The sequence below is a fragment of the Vulpes lagopus genome, chromosome 7 (genome assembly GCF_018345385.1).
Source record: "Vulpes lagopus strain Blue_001 chromosome 7, ASM1834538v1, whole genome shotgun sequence".
Classification (NCBI taxonomy): domain Eukaryota; kingdom Metazoa; phylum Chordata; class Mammalia; order Carnivora; family Canidae; genus Vulpes; species Vulpes lagopus.
This window is the reverse complement of record NC_054830.1, coordinates 98692361-98714143: the sequence shown is the minus strand read 5'-3', so window position 1 is coordinate 98714143 and position 21783 is coordinate 98692361. Positions and strand designations below refer to the sequence as shown.

The 21783-nt window shown below is 39.6% G+C and overlaps 1 long non-coding RNA gene across 3 annotated transcripts in view; it reads left to right on the top strand.

Moving 5' to 3' along the window:
- The first annotated feature begins 3928 nt into the window (after positions 1 to 3928).
- The window catches only part of LOC121496310, a 41600-nt gene continuing 23745 nt past the window's right edge, over positions 3929 to 21783 (top strand). For all 3 annotated transcript variants that reach the window (XR_005989144.1, XR_005989145.1, XR_005989143.1), the window contains exon 1: positions 3929 to 4111. This is a non-coding gene — a long non-coding RNA (uncharacterized LOC121496310). The remainder of the gene's footprint in view (positions 4112 to 21783) is intronic.

Here is a 21783-nt window from a genome sequence, read left to right as displayed (position 1 = left end):
CCTGTTGTCCTCATAACAAGACTATGAGGAAGATATTAGCATCATCCCCATTTTACAGGCGGGTAAACTGAACCATGGTGCAGTTGATCAACTTGCCCAAAGGCAGAACTAGTATGTGACTGAACAGGGATGTGATTCCGTGTAATCCAGCTACTGAGTCCATGCTTTTAAGCTACACTACATCTTATTTAATTAACTGCTTCTATCCACATGTAGTTTAACTCATTCTTCTTGATATGCTTTACTTTAAAAAATGCCTGAATCTTTAGGCTATTAGACACAGAATTTATCAGAAGCCACACATGCCCATTTTGTACCTTTCACATACGTTCATCCATGTACACAGAAAACCCCTTTGTAAAACCAGCATATAAATATATATGTATATATTTATATATAAAGATCTACCACATGCAGGGCATTTATCCAGGATAGCAACGAGTGATACTCCGATCGTTAACACGTCCTGGCCAATTAAGTTAACAAAACTGTAACGTATACAGTATTCATTTGTAACAAAAAGAAATTAAAATTAAAATACATTTGACACCAAAACTGTACTCATCATAATACAATTTCATTTAAATTCCGATTTGGAGGGCATGGCAATTTTTATAGTGCCTCCAGTCTTCCCTATCAACATTTTACATTCCGAAGATAGAGAGGGAGAGAGGAGGCAATTAAGTTGTCTTTAAATGCTATTTCAGGAACTTTTCTAAAAGTTACTTCGTATGACTATATCCCTGTTGTCCACGATTTTTGTTTGCTATTTCCTAACGTCAAAATGCAAAGAGTGAAAACAAATTTGAGTTACTTAAGCTCAGTGGTGTGATGGAGCCCCAGAAATGAGGATTTACTTCCATCCTTAATCTATGCATATACCAAAAAGCTTTATTAAAAGAGGGAGAGGGTTAGAGTTATTGGATAAGCAAAAAAGAAACCAGCCCAGTAAATAATGATAGGATTTTTACACAAGAAATGGTCCTTCTGAATAATAATGACTGGTCTCTAATACACAAATTAGAAAAGACAGTGTTAGTATTTGTGCTCCATACCTGCACACACAATATTTTATATGTAGAAATGTAGTTTACCTTTCCTAGATAATATTCGAGAGGTTATTCTTGTCTTTACTGTCATTATCACTACTACTCACATGTTCACATCCTAAACGCTCTCACTCAGCTCACCCTAAAATAAAAAAGTTGTGTGCAAAGAACCCATCTAAAGGACTACATCTCAAAATAAGGTACATACTCTGATTTTGCTGTAGAGTTGTTTTTTTTTTTTTTAATGAAATACTGAACATGGCCAAAAATAATTATTTTCTTTGCAGGGCTAGCGATGCTAAAACCTGGCTGCATTATTGCAGATAACAAACTTTGGCTCTTTGTTCTTTATTTGGAATTGACCCTATAGCAAAATAAAAAAGAATAATAGGGAACACACACACACAGACATACACACATATTCAAAGAGAAAACCTCCGTTCAGGACCCAGTCATCCATCCCCTGAAGAGATGTAATCTCTGCATAACAATGCTTAAATCAGCACATTTACAACACATATTAAGTGGTTTGTTATTTATTTCAAGACTTTAATTGGCACAATATATTAACATCATTGTTGTACCGGTTCCGCTTAAGATTTTTTCCCCTTAAAAAGAGGAAGAGAGGGAGAGAGAAAGAGACAGAGAGAGAGAAACAATCAACCAGAATTACGCTATAACCACTGTTTTGTTATTTCTTTAGCCTGAATGAACTGTTAAAGATGAAGGGGGGAGAAAAGGAAACTAGCTTCAAGAACCATATTTTAGACTCAATTCGGTTTTATTAAACCCAGACCAGTGTTTTTTTTTTTTTCTGCCATTCTAATATAACCTATTATGAGAATTTTTTTTTCCCAGGGACAAAAACAACACCAACTTTCCCTCCCTAAGAGCTTCTTATTGTTCATTTTCGTTGCTATTTGGAGAAAAAGCTCATTAAAATATTATGAAGCACATAGCGCAATTACGTGCCAGCCTTCGCCAATGAGGAACATCTGCAGCACAGTGTATGTATATTTATGTTACTGCAAACTTGTGTGCAGACTCTCTCTTTCACCCCTTCCCTACTTTGCCTCCGTTCCACACAATTCTTTGTCCTGACTACAGAGCCCCGCAAACGTGTGAAGCGCACAGGCTACAGTGTGCGCATTGTCAGCCTCTCCCGGGCTGCGAGCTCCAAATGTTATTATTCCATCATTAGCCTGTGGCTCACGCCAGGGTAAACTGTGCTCTGCTAAATGCCTCCAAACCTTTTTCCCTCTTTTTATTCCCCCAGTTATTTTTAAAATGTATCTTTTTCCTCACTCGCTCTCTGGCACAGAAGGATCTGCAAAGTGCATCCAACACACACCCAGTTCCCAAATCCGTGCTGCTCTCCCTTCTTTACATTATTCCACTTGCTTTAAAACCAAAGAACCTTGGGCATAATAAAAACATTGAGAGCTTGCCTATACCACAAATATTTGTGGAAAGCACATGGTGCCATTTTGCCAGACTACTCTTATTTGTTAAACTGAGTTAAGTGTAACACGATTCCAAAAACTGCCTTTAGAATGAAAGAAAAGGCTTGTAAAGCCAGGGAGATAATTACCGCAATCTGGGTTAGAGAAAATGCAAAACAAAGGAGCACAATCCCATTTTGTGTGTGTGTGTGTGTGTGTGTGTGTGCGCGTGTATGTGTGTGTGTCTGTGGTGTGAGTCTTTTTGTTTTGTTTTGTTTTGTTTTGTCCTCTTTGTTGATGTACCCAAACATGTAAATATTCCATGGCATGTGTTGTGTGGGGATAAAAATCAACCCGAATCCTGCACAGACGGCACAAAGCGCAGACTCTGTAGTGGACAGTGGCATGTTCCTGGTGGGACTATCTCTGCAGAAGGGAGCCTTCCTTTCTTTTTCTTCCTCCATCCGGCAAACACTCACCCAAGGGTTACAGTTATCACTGGTTGCCAAGACACCCCCTTACCTACCCTTCATTGGAAGCTGTCAATCTATTTTTGCTCACATGAATAAAAGTTGGTTTGGAGAGAATTTAAGTTCTGAAACTTTTCTTATGAATCCATCCATAAAAATACTAAAGAATCCTCCACTGTCTCCACCTCCATGGTATTATCTTCATGGGGATTATCATGCTCTCTGTCTTCCCATTGTTGGGAATACCGTCCTTCGGGATGGTTTTGTAAACTGGACCGTTCCCAGTTTTCCTTTCTTTGTCTGCCAATTGTTTCTGGATTTAACCGCTTTCGGAGACGATTAGTTCCATACGTGTACGTGTATGTAAATATTAATAATCATTGCGTATGTATATTTATGTGTGGGTAAATAAACACCATCCCCACACGTATTTCCCCTTTTTAAAGAGCTAGTTCTTACTCCATAAAAAGATCTGTGTTCCCAAAAGCAGGTTGTTAATGTGCTTTATGCAAGAGAAAGCGCGGACCTTCCACATTTCCTTATTTTATGTTTAGAAGTGAACCTTGCAGGTCTGAGCTCAGCTTTTTGGTATGTTTTAGCCGAGACCAGATTGCAGGCTGAAGGTTTCAAAACTCAGATCACCCAGTTTTCTCAAAAACTGTCCCCACAGTTCCCTCTTTAAATTTCATCTGGACTGTCTCTAAAAGCCCCAGCTGACCCCCTCATTTCCTTCTCTTATTACTAACATGTTTCTCCCTGTGTGTACAACACGATGATATTTTCCAGAGGAAAAGGGCAAAAAAAAAAAAAATACAGTAGGGGTTTCTTTGCCTCCAGATGTAGACATTTTGTCACCCGAATAGCAGTGAGAGGACACAGAAAATGAACCTGAGCTCGGAAGAGACAAAATACAGGACGTCACTGAGGTGCATGTAAGGATAAAGCCGTGAAGCTCTGGAAGCAGGATTTGGCAACAGAACTGCCCCGTGGAGCCAAAAAGCCAGCCAGGGCCCGGAGCGGGTGAGACGGCTCGCTCGGCGAGGGAGGCCCGGCCCGGCGTGAAGCCTGCTCAGGGTAGTGGGGGGCTAGGAAATGAGAGGATCTCGAGGCACTCCGAGTCCAGGCCAGCTGCGGCTGCACCCTAACCTTGGTAAGAATTCAGAAACAAGGCAGAAAGAACATTGTTTTTTTTTTTTTTAATTCCCCCAGTAAGATCATGGGTCCCATCTTGAATCTTCTGACATTCCAGATGGGTGGTTTCCACCGTGGGCAACTTGCAACTACCTGTTAGAAAGTGGGTGAGAAGCAATGCTTTGAATGAAAGTACCAGCAAATGCGGAGGAAGGCAGGAGCAGGAGACCAGGGCTGGAGGGAGCTCGGGGGAGCCCTTCGCAGCCCTGCCTAAGAAAGCCAAAAATACCAATTCTTCCCATCCGAATTATGTGACACATTATTGGCTCTTTTCCTCTCTTTCATTTTTGTTTCCAAACATGCTCGAATTGGTTCTTTTTTGCCCCTTTCTCTTAATACTAGATTGAGTCGTGCGAAATTTAGATGATTTGACAATTTTGACTTTTACAAAAATGTAATTTTGCATACTTCAGCCTAATAATCCCTTGCCTGAAGATAATGGTTCTATTTTCTTCTGATTGACTCATTTTAGGAAGACCTATGAGTCAATAATAGGTGATATTATTTTTGTGTTGTTTGGTTTCTTTTCCTCTGCTTTCCAATTTAGTCGCTTTTTGTATTTTAATGCCTGTTGAAATTTTGGAGAAGTGACTATTTGGTTAGATGAGGAGAAACTATTTAAAACCTGTATTTAATGTGAGGTTGAAATGGGCTTGTTTTTCCTTCAATTTCATTTGGAGGCGCTCTGTATGATGTTCGGTTTTCCAGATTTTTTGTCCACTGTGAATACTAGGGGGAGGATGTCATATTTGTTGCCTCTAAGGCCTTTACTTCACTTTTAAGTCTTAAAAAGAGAAATCTGAGTTTTAAAATAATCTATTTAAAGGGATAAGGTCAGACAGAGAGAGAAATACATTCATGAGTTCTGGTGGTGATCTTTTTAGATACTCAGACATCCCAAGGCTGGGAAGGGGTGTTTCCATAGAGTGTTGTCCATATGCTTCCTAACGTTTGGGAAAAGGACAGAGTGGTTCTTTCCAGAGTGGTTCCTAGCAAGGATCATGCATTCTGGAAGAGGAGGCAGACTAGTACACGCTAAAGTAAAGTGGAAAAGAAGCATTGCTGGGATTATCAGTAAGGCCCCCTCATTGTTATGGACGCCGAACTGAGTAATAAGGATCATCTGAGTGAGAGTCTGGAGGAGCCGATGCTCTGAGAATTTATTCTTTTCAGAGATTTCAGCATCTCCTCCAGCTTTTAGGGAAAGACATGCTGGATGAAACTAAGAGCCAGACATATTTAACTCCCTGTTCTCGCTAGCCAATAGAGAAAATGCAGCCCAACACACTTTGTAAATCTAGAAATAATACTCAAAGCGTGACCTAAAAAAATTAGTAACACTCAGCACAAGCAATTCATAAATAAAAATCTCGATTCTGTTTTATTTTCCTCATGTAGAAAAGTTTTAATTTGCATTAGTTGGGAATATGAATTTTGTTTAAAAAATTTCCACAGCATCATTCATTGGGAAGTAAAAAAAAATTAATCTTCATAGACTCAAAATAATTATAATGTCTCTTTATACTATTCTTCATAATTAATAAAGTAGGAAAAAATCTGTATTTATTTTGAAACCAATAGGTGGTGCTATAAATTTCTATATTTTGTAATATGTTGTTATAGTTTCCCACCCCTCAGTGGCATTAGAAATTTCTTTAATAATCATAGTAAGATTTCTTGTGTGTCCCTGCCACCACCACTCCCCCCACCCGCCAAAAAAAAGAACGGAAGGAAGAAAAAAGACTGAATTGACTTTCCCATTCAATTAGCCACTGTGATATGTCTCTTTCCCATTGGAAAATCAGTTATAACTCAGAGTATAAATTAAAGTGAAGGAAATCTATACAATTTCTGGCAGGAAATTATATTTATGGAAACAGACTTATATATAGTTCTCCATAGTTTTTTCCCCTAACCCTTCCACTAATGGAAATGCCATGGAGGAACATAATTTCAACATTTAATTTAATATTTCACTCTGTGAACCATCTTAAGGTGTTAGATTTGGGTAAAAAACAACAACCGCAGTATCATAAGACCATGATTGTGTTATCCTGGGCTCCCCTAACCACAGAGCAAAAGAGACTCTCAGATATCAGGTAGCTGCCAATGAGACAACTGGCAGATACAAGTTGAAAGTGCTAGAAACAGGCACTTGATGGTCGTCACCATGGGAACCAACACGTTCCTGGTTTAAAGCCAAAAAGTTTACGAAGGTTCAAAGACACTGAAAAATTAATATCCAAATTCCATTTCAACTTGTGTCAATAGTCATCTCAAACTTATGCATTTCATTGATGTACGCCTTGAAGATAAAAATCTAAATCCTTTCCTTTCCCTTAGAAAAGCTCTGGAAGTCCTTCATAATTTTACCGGTATGTAGGTGTGTGCATGTGTGTGTGTGTGTGTGTGTGTGTGTGTGTGTGTGTGTGGCTGATATACTAGAGAAACAAGAATTTCAGTGAGGTCTTGAAGAAGTGCCATAAAAAGACCATGGCAGCTGCAACTAGCTCCCATCTCAACCCTATCATTCCTCAAACATCTGGGTGATTTTTACCTCTCTTCGTCCAGATGTTTTGGTACCCTGCAGAAATAGCCTCAAACACTTGTCAGTATTGAATGAGCAGCCTAGTTACTTACTGGAAGATGTGTTTGTAGAAGACACGATAATTTGCATATGATTATACTTTGTGTAGCAGATGAAGTTTCCTCCTTCCCACCAGGAGCCATTTCTGGGCGGGCTTGTTATTTCCTGCTTCCCCCAGCCTTGTGCTTCTCTGCCCTTCGGGGGTCAGGCTGCTTTCTTCTGGCTTCCCGGGTAGGAATTGGACGGAACCAACCATTAAATAGTCATTTTTACATTCTAATGAAATATTTCATAATGTTGAGGGTATAAGAAAGATGAAAATATGGGCCAAGAAGAAGAGCAAATATCACTTAGGAGACAGTAATAAGAACATAATATCTAGAAAAGGGACTTGAGAGTCTTGTTCTACATCGTGTTGCACAAAATTTACCGGGGGGCATTACTTTCAAAACCAGGCACTTCACTCTGAAAAGAATTTTGGCAAATTAGGGTGCAATTGAAAGGGAGTAATGAGAATAATGTAGAGATATGATAAACCCCATGAGAAATACTTTAAGGAATTACAAACTTTCAGGCTGAATAAGAGACTGATGGTGAGGATGTGGTAGGGTTGGATATGCTAACTGCCTCCTAGTAATGGATGAGCTGTCATGTGGAAAAGATACTAAAGTGATTTGATGTGATTTCAGAATGCTTATGGAGGACTGATTGAAAGACATTGTCATTTAGTATCTCATTTTACCATCAAGATATTAGCAGTAGATGTGGATAGCTTTCTTTTACTATTATAAAGTGAAATACAACAGAATGAATCCGGCTATGCATTGAAGTAAAATTGATTTAAGTAATCATGGTATGGTTTGGCTCAATAGCAAAAAGAACCTTCTTAAAATTCATGTATGCAATAAATATTTATTGAAAACTTATGTGCCAGTTACTGTTCTAGGCATTGGAAAGAAAGCCATGGACAAGATGGAGTTCTTGCTTTCATAGTGCTTTCATTCTGCAGAGGATGGAGACAATGAACAGAGAAACAAAACTGTGAAATAGGTCAGAAAGTGCTAAGTGCTATAAAGGAAAAGAGGATAGAGTGGCAGGGGTGCTCCTTTAGATAGAGAAGTCAGTAGTACTGTCTGCACATGGAAGGGAACATTGTCAGAGGCAGGGACTGATGAGAACCTGTCGTGGAAAAGGAGTGAACCTGGATAACCAATTTGTGGGAGGTGTAAAATATTGGCACCTGTTTGTTTCTGTGTTCTGCTACCCCATTGGTTTATGTGTTCATTTTGAGTATGGGTACTGTCTTACTCATCTCTGCATAAGTAGCTCTTCCTACTATATGACAGTGCTTCATCAAAGCTTCTGGAGTGAAATCTGTACAGGAGCTTCTGCCTTGGCTGACATGCATAATCTCCAAATCTGTCCCAATTTAGATGGTACATGGTCTTTCTTTTTTTTTATTATTTATTTATGATAGTCATACAGAGAGAGAGAGAGAGAGAGAGGCAGAGACACAGGCAGAGGGAGAAGCAGGCTCCACGCACCGGGAGCCCGACGTGGGATTCGATCCCGGGTCCCCAGGATCGCGCCCTGGGCCAAAGGCAGGCGCCAAACCGCTGCGCTACCCAGGGATCCCGATGGTAGATGGTCTGTTTCCTTTGTTAACATTCACACTCTTCTTTCTTTTTTTCCCCAGTTTTATCTTCCCCTCTCTTCTCTAAGCCCAAGAGAGTATGAGTGGCAAATATGTCACAACTTTCAGTGATAGGGTTGGTAAAAGGAAGTGTGGGGAAGAAAATCCCCCACTGCCTCTGATGCCAGTACTTTCAATGCAATAGTAATTCAACTTTTGGGGGGGAGGGGAAGGGGGACACAACTTGCTTAGTAGAATTAGATTCAGCTGCGTGGAAAGAAAATAAAAATTAACTATGGCTTAAACATTAAAGGTTTTATTCTCTTATAAAAATCCCAGAGATTGGACATTCAGGCTGGTAAAGCAGTTGCATAAAATCTTCAGAGAATAAACATCCTTTGAAGTTTCTCTTATACCTAGAGTGAGATTCTGTCATCTATCTGGTCTCAGAGGTTACTGGATGGCCAGTCAACATCATATGAGTTGGAAGTCTGAGAAATGGATGCTAATATCTGACTTACTTTTATCTGTTTTATATATCAAGAGGTTTTGTCTAATGAACTAATTTTGGTGCTTAAGAAATTGGAAAATTGCTAATCTCTTTTACAGACAAGGATACTGAGGGCCCGCAAAATTGAATGCCTTGCTTGGGACCCCTGAGCTAACATTGACATGGTTGAAATGGGAACTTAAGTCTCCTAATGACATCTGTGCCATTTTCACTGTTAAGACAGTCAGTATCATATCCAAGTCACATACAAATAGAGGAGTTGAGGCATAGCACACTGTGGAATCCATCTGCTACACCATGCATCTTCAGTGTTGAGTAAGTATTACCATCCACTTGAATGGTGAAGAATTTTGGAAAATAGGATAGATAACTGTCTTTAGCAACATTGCACTGTTCCCGGCAACGACTTTACACCACCAACAACATGAGAGGAACATAGGAGGAGCTGTTCTGGGATACATGGCAACAATACTGATATTCCTTTAAGAAAGTGAGATTTAGTTACCACACCAGTCTGTTCTAAAACACCCCTGTTTCACCCTTCTTTCGCTTTCTTGTTTCAAAGAACTTTCAAAGATGTTTGGAGTAAATTTTGCCTATTAGCTATGCAACCATGAGGATGTGGGACAATTGATTTGGTAAGATTGGATAGAATTGCTTCGTCTTTATGCCAACACTACTAAAGGAAATCAGTGCTTTGTCTTTATATCTAAGTGATGCAAACTATTAACATGGAGCCTCCATGAAAATGAGGCAAAGTCGTTTCAAATAGGGGTTGAATATGCTTGCAACTGAGCAATCTGCCAGTATCAGTTCCGATTTTGTGTGTAGTTGAACTGATTGAATTACCATTTGTGCCTAGAACCACAGAAGCCCAGGAGACTCTAGGGCCCAAACCATGAACAATGGTTCTTTGTCTAAGGCGAGCCCATGGTTGGGTTTTTACACGCCAACATGTGTGATTTCAATGTATAGCAGAATGATTAAGAATTCAGCTCTGTACTAGAGCAGGTCTATTGTCTCTCAGCCCAGCCCCTTATTTATGAACAGAACACTCTACTACATGTGAAAGCATGGAAAAATCTTGTTCTTTTGCTCAATTATTTCAAAGTGCAAATTCATCACCTCTGTGATGTGTTCCCTCTCAGTTTCAAAGCATCTAACGTGAACCCCTTTCTCCCATTTACAAGAGAATAGTGTGAAAGTAGATGATTCTGGCAGGATTCACAGCATTGCCACTTTGGAGTCTGCTGGAGAAACCAGGCAAGGGAAGGTGGTAGCCAGGTGACACTGCTGGAGTGATTCCTTCTGGGGACTGCACATCTGGGTCGTGCGGCTGCCAAACATAAAGCATGTGCTTCGATTAGCTGCAGCTCGGAATTAAAACGTGGAGAAGTAGAACATGTTCTACAAAATGCCAATAATGTAAAAATGTTCGGGGTGAGGGGCTGACTCCTCTGTGTGTGTGTGTGTGTGTGTGTTGGTGTGGGTGCACACCAGCACAGTCTGCAGTATTGCATGTTCATGTTTCTGAATAATAGCATATGGCCTTTTAAACACCAGTTAGACCATGGGCCCCCAAGGTTTAGGTATGCTTCATGGGAAAACCCACTTTATGTGTACCGGGAGAACAGTGAAACAGCAGTTTGTCAGAAGGTCTTTGCTTAGCATTAAGATAGAGCCATGGCTGGCTGATTAAACAATATTAAAAGACATTTCTTTTCTCCCTAAATCCACTGGGGTTTGGCACTCATAGAAGGTGAAGAAAAATAGAATGTTCTAAAACATTCAGGTTTTCTTTGGATGTAATAGGCATTTAATATTTATTCGGTTAATGCATACCCACCGTATATGCACATTTAAATGCATAATGATTGCACAGCTCAAAAATCATGTTGTTTATTTCCCCACCAACTTTCAATCAGCAGGAGGACTATAAAAATCACATAATTGAGGCCAGAGTTGGTCAGCATAAGCAACTAATGAGCCCCATGAATCTGACTTATTTTTTGCTCATTACTAATGCTCTTTAGATAGCTCATATTTGAATTGAGAGACCAGATTCCTAATGACCAGGAAAAGCATAGGACTGTTCAATGATGGAGTCAGTCTGGGAAATTGTGTACCAACATCTTGGATGGCTGGAGCACCTTAAACCTTATTTGTTTATTTTTATAATAGGTATTTGGCTTGAGTGAGGCAAAGAAACTTTGGGTCTCATCGCTGCATTTTGTCTCATGATGTGATTCTACCAACATCTTTCATAGCTACGGTGACTCTACACAATCACGGAAACAAAATAGTGAATTCTGCAAGACTTACCTTGGCCTAGGAGCCAAGCATGTAAGCAGAAGATCCTGTAAATATTCTTAGAGCATTGGCCCTACCATAATTAAGGAGTAAGAAAAAATGGGATACAGCACCTAGTTTCTCTTCCCTTAACTATGGCTCTCATCAAAATCAGGGCAGGTGCTTTGAAATGCTAGCAACAGAATTATAAATTATTTGAATTGTAATGATCAAATCTCAGAGCTAGGAGGAAACTTGGAGATTTCCAGTCAACCTCTCTTATTGTAGATGAGAAACTCAGGACCTAGCAAATTTAGCCTTTGTTATCTCCATAAACTAGAGTCTGGCCTCCAAGTCACAATTTCCATGGCTTTGCTCACCTTTCCTGCCCCATTGACTCATTAAGTCCAATAATAAGTTCTTAAATAAAAATAAGGCTCGCTGTGTTCTCCTATCTAGATCATTTTTGGGGGGTCAAACCTCCAAACTTAGCTTCCATCTGGTTTCTGCTTCCAAACTCCCTGATGCCACCCAATTCTCTTTGGCTTCCAGGAATTTTACTTTTTTTGTCCATGGTTGGAAGTTTCCAATCTATAAACACTACAAAAATCTTGTTTTTAGCTTGGAAATTCTCTAAGAAGGGCAACATACCAAAGAAAGGCAAACTTCTAGGGTCTTTCTCAAGATTTTGATTGGTTCCACGAAGATTCTGTGGAACCTAGACAAAAGCCACTTCTGAATTTTATCCTTTTAATATTCATTAAAACTGCTCCTCCAGAGACCTTTATGTTAGATGACAGTGAGCCCACCAGAGGGTCCTTCCCCTACTGAGGACACAGAAGGAAGTTATACTAAAGCCCTCTGGCCTAGACCCACACTGTTGTGGAATCAGATTATAGTATAAGGGCTCTGCAGTGCTCTGCAGCAGAAGGGAACCATGACGTGTTACTGTGTGGAATGGCCTAGTTTTACTATTTGGTTTCTAAATGTGCAACGAAAATCCATCAACCATTTATGCATCTAATGAGTAAATTACACACACTCATACACACACACACACACACACACACACACACACTTGAATTTTTATTTGTTGTAAACTAGTTAGGTTCTCCAAGCACATAGAAAAAAAAAAATTCGTCTTGGTAGAAGTATTCAATCAGTAATTTGCTTCTTATTTGTTTCCCAAACGAGCACAAAACCAGCAACAATGAAATGGGAAAGCCCTGGTATCCTGCTCTGGGAGTTGCTTTCTTGCACAAGAAGCATTTTCTGGAGTTGCTTTGAATTGGCCCTTAGACACCACTTTACTGTTAATGCTGCTGAGATGTGGGGGTTTACAGTGAAGTAGACTCAATGTCCATGCATTTTGCTTAATATTGAAAAAGATCGCATGTGTGTTTAACCAAAGAATTGCACTAGCGTGCACAGTCCATATTTTTGTTTGCTTTTCAGTCCAAATGAAATTCTGCAGCTTGTTGGGCCATTGATCAAAGGCCATTGACCAGGCCTTTGACCCTGGATCACATAGAAGGGGCTGCCCAGTGAAGCTATCACATCACAGAATTTTGGAAGTACTGCTAGGGATGCCAACTTGATGATCCAAACCTGTTTTCAAATTTTGTAACATGTCTCCAATTTAAAGAAAAACGTACCTTACATGGGAGATGGTCATTCATGAGTGGTTAACTAGGGAAGTTTGTGTTCCATCATTCCCTGCTTAGAAGAACATGAACAGCATGATTTCAGGTACACAGTTAGAGTGGCTGATGGCACATCTGCAACTGAAACTGAGGGTGGGTCAGAAGCCACAAATGCAAATTCTATTTAGGTAAGTCTCTGATCACATGAAATAAAGCAATATTATTAAGTTTCCCCAGAGGATTTTTTGGCAGGAAATGTAACTGGAGAGGGACAAATCTAATATCTTTATACACTTTGTAGAATTCTATATTACATTTTCCAAAAAAATTGCAATATGATAGAAGCTAAGAAAGAATTTTAGATATTATTTGTTAAATATCATTACACACTTTATTTGCTCTTCCCACTTATTTAAAGGTATCATTATACCTTTAAAGCCGTAAAACTTTGAAAATGATATATGATTTCAAGAATTTGCAGAGATTTCAGATGTAACCTGTAAGGACACTTTTAATGGTTCAAATGAGTCTGTTGGTTGAGAATTTCATCTTTATACTGTAACTATCTTTGTATAGGATCTGTATCTATATCTGATATATAGCTCTATATATGCATTTTATATTATAAGCACCTTTATAATTAAAAAGGTTTAGTAAAGAACTACAATTCCAGATACTTAGTATACAAAATGATGTATGATTTCACCAGAATTTCAGATTGCAAAAGGCTCAGAAGACTTTTTTGGAATTAGGACACACTTTGAAGAAATTTCCCAAGTTTATCATAACCAATAGGAATCAAAATGTCCTCGGCTAGAGACAGATTCAACTCTCTAGATTAGCTGGTCTGTTAAATTCAGCTAGTAAATTAATTTTATATTGTCTAATAATTAGCTTTGTTAATCTTGTGCCATAAGAGACTTTCTATTCATGGAATCACAAATGGCATTTGTTGAAAAAATTCTCACTCCAGTGAAATCTAACCCAGAAATAAACTCTATATTATAATCTGGCCAAATTTGTTTAAGGTGGTGGGAGGGTGGGGCAAATCACAGGAGGTTTAATTTTCTGGAAAAGGATCCTGTGTCTCCCACCACCTCCTAAATGGCCACCATAGAAAGCAAAGGCAAAGAGCCACTATTGGCACACTGTCTCTCTGTCTCTGTCATCTGATTTGGTTCCCAAGTCACCCATTGAAATTAGTGCAGCTGACAGCTGGTTTTGATTGAGAACTATGACATTAAAAGCAATAGTAGCAGTCGGCCATTACCAATAGTGAACTACCTTTTCCTGTAGAATGGAGAGCTAATTACTTGTCTTGAGATTTCTTCCCCTCTTCAAAGGAAGTCAGTTTGATTCCCCCAAAGTTATCAAGCATAAAAGAACTCTGCCCCCAAATCAGGATTGCCCTTTTGCATTTTCCCCATGATTTCTGAGATTTTCACTGTTGTTACTCTGCTCTTCATATCCTGTTTTGCTGCTTCCACTTAGACATGCCAATTAAAGAAAGATATGGTTTATTTAAAAAATATGGTCCTAGTGCTGACTGTAAAGAGAGCTCTTAAACAGGCCTGAACTCTTCATCAGGATTAGCCGAACGTAGTAAGTAAATCCCATGTTGAATGGTGACCTTGTAAAGTCTCCAAAAAGCGGGGCTATATTGGGCTTTGTAGCAGCTTAAATGAAACAAACCTGCTTCTTCCCTTGGGTCTCACCAATCCTGGACCAGGCGATGTAATGGGCAAGATGCCCACTTTAAGGGGCTATAAGAACCGTCTAATGTGGTGGTTCCTAAAATGTGGTCCGGAACCAGCAGTAGCAGTAGCACTTGTTAGAAATGCACATTCTCAGTTCCCGGCCAGCCCTGACACAGGGCCCAGTAATTTTAATAAGCCCTTCCGTTGATTCCGATTCATGTGAGCATTTGAGAACACTGGTTTAGTGCATCAATAAACTCTCTGTTGACACTCACAGGCTTAAATCTGGTTTAACTTCACTTAGAGGGAATACAGAATCCTGGATTGCAGGAAAAGTTGGATGGGCAGACAAGTCAACAGCAAAAAGGCACCAACATATCTTAACTATATCTGGACAGCCTGATATTTAGACACCTTGCTCTCTCTCAGTCTCTCTCATTCTCTCTCTCTCAGATATAGACATATCAATTCGTAGATTCTAAGCTATTTATTCATTTAACAATAGTTGTTTCTATATATAAGACACCATCCCAGAAATTGAGAGTACTGTAGTAAGCAAAATATACTAAGCCCCTGATCACATGCTATTTATAGTCTTGTAAGGAGAACTTCAAGCCAATAAGCAAGTGAATACATGCGGTGGTAATGAGGGTATAGAGAGTGACAGTATAGGGGCTGGGTACTCTGTGGATAAAGGGGTTAGGGAAGTATAGATAAGTCTTAAGCCCTGTCTCATATCTTCTCAATCATCTTTCTTATTTCACTCTTTGCTGCAATGGTCAGATTCACTGTGACATCATCGTGTCACACCTCAACTTAGTTTTGCCTTATATCTCTACTCTCTGTACAGGGGATTCTCTGTCCCACTGAGTATTACTTTCATCATCCTGGTACATGCAGGAGCTCACTTGCTCAAGGAAAGGAACATTCCATTCAGAAACTTTTGATCAATTAGAAAGAGAACTGGTAAATAAATACTTGCTTCTTTCTCTACGGGGTAGACAATTCTGTGAAGCATTCCTCATGATCCCTAGCCAGACTGAGCTCTGGTTGCCCACAACATTGACCAGGTTACTAATGTGCCCTGGGTTTAGCTTTCTCTCCTTCTTCCCTGACTCCATTCCTTGGGATCAATTTTCCCCTAAAAGTACCTACATCTGAACTTTTGTCTCAGGCTCTGCTGTTGGGGAATCTCAGGCCATGATGATGGATGGACCTCAAGGTGGCAGATGCATGAGGAGGGAAGTCACACAGATATCTTGATGAAGAGTGTTCCAGACAAGAGCAAATTTCATGACACTAGAATGTGTTTGGCATGTTTCCAGATTAACAGGAAGCCAGTGTGGCATGTGTGGAGTGAGCACAGGGGAGGGAGAGAGAGAGTGGAAGGAGGTAGGGTACAAGACGAAGAGGGATGCCCAATCACTTAGGGCCTTGTAGGCCATCAAAAGGATTTTGGCTTTTGTTCAGAGTGAAAAGGGAAGCCAGTGAGGAATTTTGAACAGAGGATCTACATGGATCTGAAACATGTTTTGAAACATTCACTTTGGCTGCTGTTTTTAGAAAAGACTTTAGTAGAATCAGCAACAAGACCAATTTGGAGGCTTTTGCCATAATTTGGGCAACTTGGACATGATGGTGGCAAAGAAAGTGACAAATTGACAGAACTGACAGTTGGACTGGATATGGAGTGAAAGAGAGGAATTGAAGATGTCCCCAAGTTCTTTGTCTGAAATTTAATGGAAAGTATAAAAGTATCCAAGAGAGCATACTTGAGCAAAGTGGAGAGAAGCTGAGTTGAAGGAAAGGAAACCATAAACAAGTTAAATCATATTCTGGTTCATCAGTGATTATCTAATAGCCATGGTCATTGGAGAGTCCAACATGCTTCTTAGCCTATAAACTATCCATGTCCAGAATAATAGGAATTAAGCCTCCATCGTTTCCTAGGACATAGCAGAATCAGCACAATAGACACATTCTCAAATAATATTGCATCAATTACTCTCTATTAATTATTATATTTAATCCTTTAAACAACTTGTGAGTTAAATATATTTATTTTCCTTTTATAGATGATGAAACTGGCAAAGAGCATAGCTAAGGAACTTCTTCAAGGTCTCAGTGCCTAAAAAGGGCAGATCTCAAATTCAAACCCAGGTCTTCTTTACCCAACTTATTTTTACTCCTAAACACCAATATCTCCTTCTCTCCTTCCCATTTCTAGCATAATGACTTGTCAAAACCTAACTCCTTCACTCTTGCCATCCTATGTAAGATTCTAGATAGGTTCAGCATCAGGTGCAAAACAGTTGTACCTTAAATCCTTATCATAGATAATTATCCCAAAATGATTTTCTTTCACCATTTTCCTTCAACCCTTTATCATCTGTCTCTACACTGTTCTAAGATATGTTTATCTTTCTTCATTTCAGTGCATCTATTTTTCGAAGCACTTGACTATCAAAGGTTAAATCTTTTATGAGATGAATTCAAATGCCCTTACAGTGGAATAATATGTACCAGTGGACATGATGTATAGATTGGTTTTGACTCCCTTTTCTCCCCATTCTTCCTAATAATTTGCAGTAGGGGTCAGTTTCCCTCACCTAGTGGTTCAAGGTTACTCCTTGGATTCGTGTTCCACTCAGAAGGCTGTGATGAGTCCAGCAAGAGCTCTAACCAAAGGAGTTTTCAGGACAGGGTGGATACTAAGAGGGAGCCATGAACACAAAGACAGAATTCAAGTTCTAGTTAGAGAGAAGAACCCAAGCCAAAGTCAGAAAATCAAGACCAAGCTCAGAATTAAAGAATGTAGTAAGGTTGTAAATAGGAGATTGTATAATGAGGTCATAAGCCAGATGGATCAGAAACACATGGAGAGTAGGGTATAGAGTAGGTTTGGACAAGTGGCTCAAGACTAAGATTGTGACTGATCAGAGGGTATTGGAAACCTGTTTTTATGTGATGCCAGCTGCTTGGTACAGGATAGATTTAATGGATTAAAAGCCTGGAAACAAGATCTTGTTCCTAAGTAGGGGTATTATAGGAACTATAGGCTAATTGCTTACACGTACATCATCCAATTAGCTAGGGTCAGCTCTGACAGCTCTTTCTCTGTAAATATCTTCATCCTGTTGATTCATTCATTCTTTCAAGGCATTTTCAGACATGCATTGAGCATTTGTTCTGCATTGAATGCTCTATTTTGAAGCAAAACTGGACTAGAAAGATGAACTGGCATAGTTATTGTTCTCAAGGAGTGTTTAGTTTTGTTTGGAAATAGTTTTAAAGCAAATAGTGAAGAGAAATGACATGGTATAGTAATGCCCTGATGGAAATAGGTATGAGGCTCAATGGAGGCACAGAATATCATGCTCCTAAGTCAGAGATGTCCTCACAGAGAAGGTCATCTTGACCTGATTTTGAAGCACAGTCAGCTTACAGACAGAGAGGGGGAGTGGTACAGGAGCAAGTTTTCCAAGCAGGGAGACCCACAAGTACTAAGGAATGAGCAAAGAAATTGTAGTCATGGATGTGTGGTGGTGGTCTTGGCAGGGAGGTTAGCGTGGAGAAGGCTGGAAGAGCTGGAGATGGTGAGATCATGAAGGGGCTTATGCTCCATTCTATGGAGTTTAGATTTTATCAGGTGAATGATGGAAAGTCACTGAGTTATTATGTAGAGGGGAACCACATGAACTCAAAGTCAGAGAAAGTCTCCCAAGGGCAGTTGTGGGCTTTGGAATGGTCCTTTAGATTAGGTAACAAACAATTACTAGGTGGAGCTGTAGTGACCAGAGACTCTTAAAGAGGCATCACAAGCAAAAAACAGAGGACCCTCTTTCCCCAGAAATATAGAACATTATAGGTCAAAAAGCTCAAAACCGCTTCAGCAACAGTGCTTCTTTTCCTAGGCTTTCTTTGAGCCAATAGTGCTTGAAAAATACCAGGTTTTTTAATTCTTTCTTTTTTTTTCCTTTTCAGATAACTTAAATAAATTCACTTATTTTTAAAGGCCCTAATATTTTGGAATGAAAAATCTGTCTTAAAGAAAAGCTGTGTATTTTTTCATATTAATTTTTGACTTGTCAGAAAAGTACTTCTTTGTCTAAAGGAAGCATTTCTCTAAAGAAAGTTTTTTTCTGGACATGGGTCACTGAATCTCTTGCCCCAAGTACCAAGGGTGTACTATAATTCCTGGCTATTAGTTAAGTGTTTTTCTTAAGGCAAAAGTATTAGGTGTGTTTACCCCCATTTTCCTAAGGGGAGTGTAAATATCACTCCCAATTCTTTCTAGACTGGCTTTAATTGAAGAAGAAAGTAAAGCAACATTTACTGGGGAGGAGGTTGAGTTACTATGTTTCTATAAATAATACATGCTTTAAGAGTTTGGTCCTCTGAATCCTCTAAGGGCAAGTACTACCTGTAGCCCTGATGCATTGGATCAAAGATCCTTTGGGGCAGAGACAGCATCTTCTCTCTCCTGTTGCTTCTCACTGCACTGTATTCATGGCAGGATCTCAATACTTGTTAGTCTCTTATGAGAGTAATGAAAACTTGTGAGATGTGGGGAACAACTCTGTGATGATCAACAACCCAGGGCTTCCCAAACTTGCCTGATGGTAAAATCATCTGGGGCTTTTAAAGCAAAGATTGTGGAGCCTCATCTCCAGACTCCTAGATGAATTAGGATCTCCAGGGAGAGGGGTCTGAGAATCTGCACAGAGATCAAGTATTCCAAGTGACTCTTAGAATCTGGCAAATTTGGGGAGTGCAGGCTTACTCTATCTTCACCCAAAGGAGGTATAAATTTTTAGGAGTAAGTTGGAGAAGATACATCAAAAGTCAAATATAGAAACAATATTTTTAGTTGCAGTTATGGCCAGAAAGCCAAATCTTGCCTGTTTTTGTAAATAAGGTTTAATTGGAACAAAGTCACATCCATTTATTTATACATTGTCTGTGACTGCTTTCATGCTTCAGCAGAAGAGAAGAGTAATTACAGCAGAGACCATATGGCCTACAAAGTCTAAAATACTCACTATCTGACCCTTTACAGAATAAGTTTGTTGACCTCTGATCTAGAGCACATGGTGTGCTTAAGAAAGAGCTTACCAGTAATAGTATGCAATATCCAATAATAATTGCAATAGCAGGTCACTTCAACCATAACTTTTTTTAAAACCTTAAAAATCCGATTCTCCATCCTGTTCGTTGTAAATGTGAGATGTGAATGCTCATTGGGATGAGAAGTTATAATATATAACTGTGTCACATCTATCTCAAATACCTTAACCAATCCCCCACTGCCAATGAAATCTAACTCATAGCCTGGTATTTAGGACTTTCCGGTATCTGGACACAACAGCCAACCCCTTCTCCCATTAACCTCTCTGGCACACCATTCCTTTTGTCAAATCATACCTCTGGCTGTTTCTGGCATCTAAACAGCATCTTTTTGCCTTTCAAAATCCAGACAAAATATTCATGCATAAAGACTTCCCATTCCTCTCCCATGATATTTAAAGTATATCACTAGTATTAAGCTTTCTTATGTCATGGCTACTTTGTACCTACTTTATCTCCTCCAGTAAAATAGACATGCGTTAAGAGCTGGGGTTCTGGGCAGCCCAGTGGCGCAGCGGTTTAGCACCGCCTGCAGCCCAGGGTGTGATCCTGGAGACCCGGGATCCAGTCCCATGTCAGGCTCTCTGTGTGGTGCCTGCTTGTGTCTCTGCCTCTCTCTCTCTCTCTCTCTCTCTCTCTCTCTGTCTCTATGAATAAATAAAATAAAATCTTAAAAAAAAGAGCTGGGGTTGTATTTTGATCCATTTTGTAATTTTTGAATGGACCAAATATATATAGATGATGCATTGTGGGTATTTATGAATTGAATAAAACTCTTTGTATATCAAAAGTGACTGGATCTAAAACAATCTCATGTGAGTGGGGGGAAAGCACCAAGGGGAGAAAGTCCTAGGAGCTGGGTCAAAAAGACAGGGGTAGTCAGTAAGGTGCTGTAGCAGGTGCTGCTGGTGCTTGCCCATACACTTGCAGACAGCTCCAGGTAACTCTGAAGCAAGGTGAGGCAGATGATGAATAAATACTCTGTCTTTCTTACTTCCAGTAGGATAGTTCTGGCCAGTGTTCCACACAGACGCTCAGAGGGATCCTAGTGGGATGGAGCCCAGTGGCACAGAACTGTAATACACTCATTAAAGACCATCATCTTAGTTCTTTTGGGCTGCTTTAGGAAAATGTCACAGATTGGGAGACATATAAAGAATAAATAATTATTTTTCACAGTTCTAGAAGCTGGGAAGTCCAAGATCAAGGTGCTGGCAGATTTAGTGTCTGGTGAGGACCCTCTTCCTGTTTCAAAGAGAGCCTTCTCCTCACTGCTTCCTCAAATGGCAGAAGGGACAGGGATCTTTCTTTTTATTTTTATTTATTTTTATTTTTATTTTTTTGACAGGGATCTTTCTTATGCCTCTTTTATAAGAACACTAATCTCATTCATAATAACAGAGCTCTCATGACCTAATCAGCTCCCAAGGGCTCCACTTCCAAATATCATCACATTAGAGATTAGATTCCAGCATATGAATTTTGGGGAGACACAAAGATTCAATCAATGGCAATCATTTACTGCTTGTATTTCCTTTCCTGTCTTATTTCCATGCTTCTTCACAGTATTTTTGGGGATCTATTTTCTAATAAACTGCTTGCACCTAAATTCTTGTCTTAGGATCTGCTTTTAGAAGAACCCAAACTGTGGTAAGCAACCTATAAGATGATCCCAATGATCCCTGTTTCCTGGCACTCATGTTCTTGTCTAATCCTTCCCCTTGAGTGTAAACATGAATTGATAGTTTGCTTCTAATGAATAGAATATGCTGGAAGTAAAGATATGTGACTCCTGAGCTTAGGTTATAAAAAGACTGTGGGCTTTGTCTTGGGAGCTCTCTTTCACTCTTGTTTGGATTTCCAGACTTTTCCCGGAAAAATAGCTGCTGAAATACTCAGACTGAAATCCTTATAGTTAAACAAATCTAGAAGAAAGAAAGCATCTTTTAAATGTTCAGAAAATGTCTTGGAATTGAATGTTTCTGGCTACCCTGGGTCATAAGCTCAGCCATGACCAGAGGAATTGCTTGACCAGAGAATATAATACACAAACTAGCCAGGCTAGGTCCAAGGTACACTTCTGTTGTGTAGAGAATGGGCTGCCCTACCTAAATAATATGGATTGAACAGGTGATTCCCCAAAA